Raw genomic sequence first — 8708 nt, forward strand, 5'->3', positions numbered from 1 at the left:
CACACACACAGAACGATTCTTCAAAAACACTTGGTAAATTGTTGAAAAGCTGGTCCAGAATTTCTCCTTGGTTCTGTTTTTCCGGGTGGCTACCCACCAGCCCCACAGTTCCCCACAGTTTTCTTGAGTGAGAATAGCAGGAAATGTTAGATAGAAGGATTCAGATTGCAGAGATAAACAGATAGAAAATACAGAATAGCCTCCAAAGGGCCTGGAACCTATTCCAATGGGCCCTGACTATCTCTGCCCTAGGGTATTTATAGAAACACCAAGGGGTGGAACAAAAGACCTCCCCATAGCACAGCCAAGCGCAGACCATCTCAGACACCTGCACTCAGGCCCATGGTCCAATCATCCTCTCTATGCAGACCTGCTGGGCAAAGCACTAGGAACCTGAAAATGGGCTCCCACACTGTTAGAGACAGGTGGTGAGTGTGTGAAGGATGAGTTCCTGTTGCTATGACTTGTCTTCGCTCCAAATGCCCCATCCGTGCGACCCTAGGTACATTCAGCCACAAGCAGAGACTCCCTGTACAGAGACAATAACCTTGCAAAGGAGACAACACATACAAGAATGCCTTTCACTCAACTGAAGACCTGCAAGGAGCAAAATTCCAAGCATTAAAAATACACAAATAAACAAACAAACAAATAAAATGGGAGCAAGGCAAGTCTGGAAGATTACCACCAGGGACATATTCTTAAAAACATCACGTTGTTATAAACTTGCCAACAGGAAATAAGCATCACAGAGAAAAATAAAATCTTGCCAAAAATTTGAACAAAGTTAAAAGATCTGCAGACCCATAAACTCTTTTGCCAGTAGCCCTAAATGTCACCTGAGGTAGCATATGAGCTGAAAAGAGCTAACCTCATCTGATGGGTCATTTCCTAAAATGTGACTTACAGTATGTTTTTTAAAGAAAATAGAAAACAGATATGAATATCACTTTTATCTTTTGTCAAATGCAAATTTAGAAGTTTTATTAAAACCATGCATAAAGAAAAACTTAAAACCTGATGGCTTGAATTCATGCTTTTCATGTTATTCAATTTAGTATCACAAACTGCACAAAGAAAGGTGGTAATGTAATGTTTCTTAATTAAGACAGAACTAGTTTTATAAAATACTTTGGAGGAAGAATGAGGCTCTCAAATGGAATCCAGGCTAGTGAATTATTTACTTAAAGTGGAGGAGGAGATTTCTTCTTCCAAAGATATGACATGAATTATTTTCTCTTCAGGGACCAAATTACCTAGATATGTTTTTGACAGCCTGGACAGCTTGTCGGAATAACAAAAGCATTGCTGAAGATCTGGAGAGCTTAACAATTTTCCTCATGATTGCCAAGATCCGTCTAGATTGTCGAGATGGCAACAGCATACTTACAATGCAGAGCTCAGTTTTGTGAATTAAGAGCAGACAAAGGATTTTTCTCAAAATCAGACTGAAGTCTCTATGCTGCAGAAAACTATGCATCTCAAAGGAAAATCAGAATCCTGAGAGAACTAAAGATGCTTATCTTCCATCTTAGAATTTCATTGTGGTTAACATTACAAATACATCTCTTTTTTAGGTTTAAGTATTTCCTCACACATCCATTATATTTAATTCTTCTTTTACAATATATGTCACACTACCATGATGGGTAGAAAGAGCATAAATATCTTAAGTAAACCCTAAGACAGGCATAAAAAGGAATCCTGTAATATGGGCCATAAGTAGTTAAGTTATAGAATTTGACCAAGAGGAGATTAAAAGAGAACAAATATATAATAAGGGAACCATCAAACTGGACAGGAATCCCAGATTCTAGCTACTGCCACCACGTGCCTGGACACGTCCACTTTAACCTCTACCTATTTTCTCCTGTGTTTGTTGAATAAAATAAACTCAATGAATTATTTTAAACCATGCATTTCAAAGTTCCTCCTTGAATGTTTAAAAAAAAATGCCAGGCTGGGTCAGGGTCAGAATCATTTATACCTTGGTGCTTAATAAACTGTATCAGAACTTCATGATAAAAATGTAATTATAAACCACCACTAATTTGGTCAGCTACTAAGTTCTGTTGACTTTCATTGGGAGTCACATGTAGTTACAGACACTGTGTGGCACAAATAATTCATAGCAGTGTCTAAAATGGCCTCATGGATATATTTAGCCATGTGTACTACTTGTCACCTAAGACAAATGTCCCCAGGATCCTTCACAAGGAAGCACTAGTGTACAAAGAGGGCGATAGTAGATGCTTCCAAATCATTTAATGCATTTAGAAGAAACAGCATCCTACCACATTCTATGGGTCCAAGCCAGTGCCAAAAACAATCTCAGATCCAAGAGTGAGGGGATGAGGAGAAATGTCTTATTGTAAAAGATGTTGCCTAACAGATAGATAATGAGGATTCTATCTTCACAATTAACTGCTATATGTTTATGTGTATTTCCCCCTCTCACATAGAGTATCAACTACCGATGAAATAACATGGCATTTAGAGAAAACTTCACTGTCCCAAGTCACTTTGGAAAATAGTGTTTTGACTGCAAATCTATGTGTTTTAGTGTTTAGTGTTAGTAAACAAAAATAGTGTTTAGACTGACAAGTCTAAAGGAAAGGTATATAAAAACCACACAGTGCAGGTACGTATATATCTTTAAAAACATATAGGAATATATATATATACTTTGCTAGCTACTTTTCTTGTCACCGTGACCAAATATCTGACAGAAGCAACTTCAAAAAAGGGTAAATTTTGGCTCATGGCTTGAGATGGTACATGGTAGTTGGACAGCTCTATCCATGATGGAGGGAGCCTGCCAGCAGTGCTTGCTAGGTCCCAGATAAGGCAATTGACAGCTTAGCCAAGAGTGCAAGCAACCTACATCCCTTGGGCCCCACCCCTAATACCCTCGTTCTACCAGCTACACCCATATCCAAAAGGTCCCACAACTTCCAAAAAGCACCAGTAGCTGGGAACCCTGAGTTCAAATGCATGTGCCTATGGGGGATATTTCACACTCAAACCATAAAAGACACTAGTTTCCTTCTCCATTGCTATGATAAAACACCAACGAAAACCAACTTCAGGGGATGGAGGAGGTGGTATTTGGCTTACAGGTTATAGTTCATTATCGAGGAAAGCTAGGGCAGGAGCTCTCAAGGCAGCATCCTGGAGGCTGGAACTGCTGCAGAGAGCCCATGGAGGACACTGCCTACTGCTTTGCTTCCAGGCTCATATTCAAAGATATATATATATATATATATATATATATAAACCCAGGGTCACCTCCCAGGGGTAGGACTGCCTACAGTGGACTGGACCATCTTCTATTAATTAGCAACCAAGAAAATGCCCCATAGGCATGCCCACAGGCCACTCTGGTGGAGGCAATTCCTCAACTGAGGTCTCTCTTCCCAGGGGTCTCTGTGTCACATTGACAGAAACTGAGTGGCACGCACACATAATCACTGCATTACAGAAATGCAAAATGAAGATGAATCCATCAAAACTAAAAATGCAGCAGGTAACAGTTCTCTGCACAGCTCATTAGGCTGGCTCTGATATGAATATATGGATATACTTTATGCATTATGCATGTATTATTTTGTAAAACTAAAATGAAAGTTTTATAAGGCTTTCTGAAACCCACATTCTTCATAAAACATATCACTGAAGCTTATATTTCAAAGTCCCACATAGGCCCCTTTAAAATACTTGAAAACACTTTTCTCTCAAGAATGGTCCCTCAGTTACGGAAAATTCAGGGCCCACAGAATCTGGATTCAAGTGAAAAAAAAATATATCTGCAGTACCTTCCTAGGCAGCAGGGGACCTTTGCTGCCTAGAAATTACCTTCTTTGTTTTTAATCCTTAGATGGATATTTAGTTTTCTTATCATGTGGATTATTATCCATTATAATACTAGGTAGGAGTTTGGATACAGTTTGTTCTCGAGAAGGCTGGAAGTTTGTTCCTCAGTGTACCACTGCAGAGAGGAGGCAGAACCTCTGAGCAAGCGAAGGCTGGTAGGAAGTGGAGAGAGAGGTCAGAGGTCACAGAGAACTAGTCTCAGAGAAATGAATGCCCATCTCTCAGAACTGGGCTAGTTACTGCTGGTCTCTTGTCTGGGATCAGTTCTACCACAGGAACAGGCTTATTTTACATTTTTTAAATAAGCGCATATAAATCCTATAAAATCATAGGTCTTAGCATTTTTCATATATGTATCTAAGTGTAGTTTGGTCATATTCACTCCCTATCACTCTCTTTTGTCCTCCTTTTTGCCCTCTTGGAAGGCAGACTTATGAAGGGAGCACCCCCATGTTTGGCTTCTTCTATACACACTGTGCACCCCAGTCCTGGCCCCACCACATGGCATGAATCACTGTGCCACCACAGCACAAGGCCCTCTTTAGATAAGGATGTCCAGTTTTGAATTTCTACTTCAAAGCCATGAGATAAAACTGACCTCTTTTCTTCCTAAATTTCCCAGCCTCTGGTGTTTTTCCTACAGGAGAAGTGTCAAAACACATGTAACCCAGAGTAGAGATCAGAGGACAACTTGTGAGGGTCAGTTCTCTCCCTCCACCGTGTGGGTTCTGGGAATCAAACCCTTCAGGCTTGGCCCCTGGGGTCTTTACCTGCTAGGACATCACATCAGCCCTTGGTGTCTTTTGAGGAACAACACAGAACAGACTGAGCATCACTTGGAGACATTTTCTTGTAACCCAGAGCCCCTACACTCAACACAAGCACCCGAGTATCTCTTCCGACTGTGGTACTCTTAACCTCTAATGGAAAACAAGGGCTAATTTGGGGCACGAGGAAATAAATGCATGCTCCTGAGGAGGAAACTGTGAGCAAGCTGCAGATCTGAGAATGGCACCGTTAAAACCAGTCTGTCAACAGTAAGTAGAGCGTCTGCACTGAGCAAATGAAAGAAATTCTGCAAGAAGCAGGAGAAAGAGCAACAGTAATGGACTGGAATGGAAGCAGGAATCCCAGAAGCAGAAGGTCCCTTGTGTGGATCTTAGTAGACACACCTGCTCTGAAATGAGAAATGAAATGAAAATATAAACATAAATTTAAAGAAAAACAGTCCAAGCAGGACATTGGCAGGCATATTTTAGAAAGGCATCCTCATGAGCTGGCAGGGTTTTTTTTGTTTTGTTTTGTTTTTATTCCCCCCTGCAAAAACACAGGATTCCTTAAGGAGCAGAGAGTAGCACTCTTCCTGAGGAGGGTCAAGTCCAAGCTCAGCACAGGTTAAGTCATTCACTGATAGACACAGAAACTGGGCAGAGAGTCAGGAGAAAGATACTCAGTTTCAGATGCACGAGGCTAGATTAAGAGATTGGGAATGATCAAAGGTGTGTGTGTGTGTGTGTGTGTGTGTGTGTGTGTGTGTGTGTGTGTGTGTGAAGTGCTACAATGAAACTCATGAATCTGTAAACTATATATATTGCTTAGAATAGTAACATAAGGACTTTGGGAACGAAGCTTTGTGCCTTGTGAACTAGACTGGAGGCTCTGAAGTGTAGCACAGCCCTGGGCAGCCTCACTGTAGAACAGTGAACAGTCACTACGGTGGACAAGGAAGAATGGAGATAAGGAGAGAGAGAGAGAGAGAGAGAGAGAGAGAGAGAGAGAGAGAGAGAGAGAGAGAGAGAGAGAGAGAGAGTGAGTTAGTTCATGGAACCTTATGTGAACAGGGCTGGAGTGTATGCAGGATACATGCACAGACACAAAGAGCCGGAGGGAGGCTGGACTCTGATACCATCTTGGCAACGTCCCAGTTCTGCAGCCTTGGGCAAGTCACTAACACACCAGCCTGCTTCAAAGATGAGCTACATAGTATTTGGCACGATGTCTATCACGTGGAATGTGCGCACGAGGGGTGAAGCTATTTAAAATTAAGTTAGAACAAAATTAGTCTTTGCTGTTTCTCAATCGTCCCAGGATCTTCCCTTTCCAGGCAGCCACAGGTCCCTGCAGTTCCACTCTCTCCCCGCCCCCACCCCCCACCCCCCATAGTACCGTCGGGTTGTTTCTATGTCCTATCCCAAACCTTACAAGGATGACCTTCAGCATCTCTAAGCATGGACTGACTCTTTAAATTAATTCACAGTAGTTAATCTCTTTATTGCCAACAAGACAACTAACCCAGGCAGCTTTTGCATGCCTGCAATGTCAGCCTACGTGGACACTGCAATAGAGTGGCAACACCCAGTTCACTTGAAATTACTGCCACCCGCTTCCTGGTTCCGGAACAAGAAGTGACAACTGTGCACTCTCCCGAAGGCACCAGTCAGCTGTGTTGAAAGTGTGTGGCAGTTTAATGGTTTACTGGTGCTTCAATGAAGTCCAAGGTTAAATTATTATAGGACCTAACAATGCTAGGCCTAGACATAGATCCCAAAGAATTAAAAGTAGGGACTTACACAGATACCTGTATGTACAACAGCATTCACTGTGGCATTATTTACCACAGGTGAAAGTTGGAAATTCAAGTATACACCAATGGATGAATATGTGAACACATGTGATCTATATATACAATGGGGTGTGAGCCAAGTAAGGATATACTGATACACAAGACAACTTGGGTGAAACTTGAAAATGGTATGCCAAGTGAAAGAGGCCTGACACAAAAGATGCATATTGTCCTGTGAGCCCATGGTAAATTATCTACGACAGGCCAATTCCTGGCTTGAAAATGACTAACAACTGAGGAAAAGGGAAATGAACAGTTATTTCATAGCGAGTTTAAAACTTTTTTGAGATGATGAAACATTTTGGAAACAATGATGATGGTTGTACACAGCACTGCAAATATAATTTATGCTGCTGTAATGTGATTTTAAATGGTGAAAATTGCTAGCTTTGTTTTGTGTATTTTCCAAAATATTAGAAAAACATACAAAGTAGAACAAAAACCCCACAGTTTATCAACTGTAACAAATAGTTTCCAAGTTTTAGGTATCTAAAATCAAGATTTGTTTTATAATCCAATGTCTAACACCAGCTGTGAGCTGGGCAGTAGCTGTTGAGTAGCACCATTGCCCATAAATGCTCCAATTTGTTATTCCTGTAGTTACCTCTAAACCTCTAGACATTTCAGTAAAAAATTCATTCATTAATCCCTGCATTCAGAAGACAGAGGTATCTGGATCTCTGATTGCAAGGCCAGCCTGGTGTACATAGCAATTTCCAGGACAGTCAAGGCTCTATAAGAAGACCTTGTATCAAAAACAAAGTATTCAAGAACCAATTGAGGAAAAATACAGATCCTAGTTCCTATGTTCTTGTCTGAAACCGTGTTGTATCTACCACTACAACTTACAGAATTGGTGGTATGGGTTGAAAAACATTGTAAAGACAGGACTGGGATACTCTTGGGTATTGTGGCTTCTGTTCGTGATGGCCTGAGCTGATCCAGTGTGGAATCACATGTCGAAGACCCTGCAAGGGGAAAGTCAGAGCAGGTGAGCACTGACTAGAGAATGCTTTGCTCAGCCTGTAGCTAGTCTATTTTTCTTGTTTTACCCTTTAGGTATAAACAAGAGTCTAAACAGACTCTCTTAAAATACATGAAATGTCAAAATTCTAAGTTTGAAGGAGTTATTTTGTCTCCATTTAGTATGGACAAAAAGAAAGAAAACAGATAATTCACACACAAAAATACTAAATGGCTACTGAACTCACTAGAAAGCTAGGAGCCTAAGGTTGGAGCCAGTGTAAGGGGAAGACATGACTTCCTAGCTCTCCAGCCTCCATGTGGAAAGTGTGAGTAGTATTCCCAACTTCCCTCCCCTTCCCCATTGTCAATGACTCACCTACTGGTTACTGTGGGAAAGACAACAGTGCGGTTTTTCCACTTTCTCTTGCCTTTTAAAAAGTGACTGTCTCAGTTGATTGGCTTGATCTGTTTGGGAGGCATCTAGGCAGTGGTACCAGGTCCTGTGCTCATTGCATGAGTTGGCTGTTTGAAACCTGGGGCTTATGCAGGGACACTTGGCTCAGTCTGGGAGGAGGGGACTGGACCTGCTTGGACTGAGTCTACCAGGTTGATCTCAGTCCTCAGGGAGGCTTTGCCTTGGAGGAGGTGGGAATACGGGGTGGGCTGGGGGGAAGGGCAGGGGAGCAGGAGGGGGGAGAACAAGGGAATCCATGGTTGATATGTAGAACTGAATGCTATTGTAAAATAAAATAAAAGGGAAAAAAATAAATAAATAAAAAATTTTAAAAAATTGAGATGCTTGTAAGAAAAAAAAAAAGTGACTGTCTCATGAATCACAAACAGCTTCTTTGTGCGACCCAAGGGAAAGCTCTGTGCATGTGCTGACAGAAAGAACTCTGGCTTTCCAACCCTGCCTGTGATAAGTGGAAGTTGATACTAATATATAGCATGGTACAAGCCATTGTCACATCTTTGTCAACAGCAAGAGAGACATTCCTGGTCCCTCCTAATTCTTGTATCTATCTAGTATTCTAAATCACACAGGAAGGTAAATTGCTATTAGTTTTCTCAAGCCTCACCAAGTAGTTTACTAAGACGGTGCAAATAAAAGCACAGGTAAAAGTTTTCTATGCATTAGTATCAGTAAAAATTAAAAGTAACTCAGTAAATGTTGATCTACTTTTAGAGAGTAAGAAGCTCATTTTCATATACTATTTTGGGGGAGTTTAAGAGAGATGAAGCTGTC

The sequence above is a fragment of the Peromyscus leucopus genome, chromosome 7, assembly GCF_004664715.2.
Source record: "Peromyscus leucopus breed LL Stock chromosome 7, UCI_PerLeu_2.1, whole genome shotgun sequence".
Lineage (NCBI taxonomy): Eukaryota > Metazoa > Chordata > Mammalia > Rodentia > Cricetidae > Peromyscus > Peromyscus leucopus.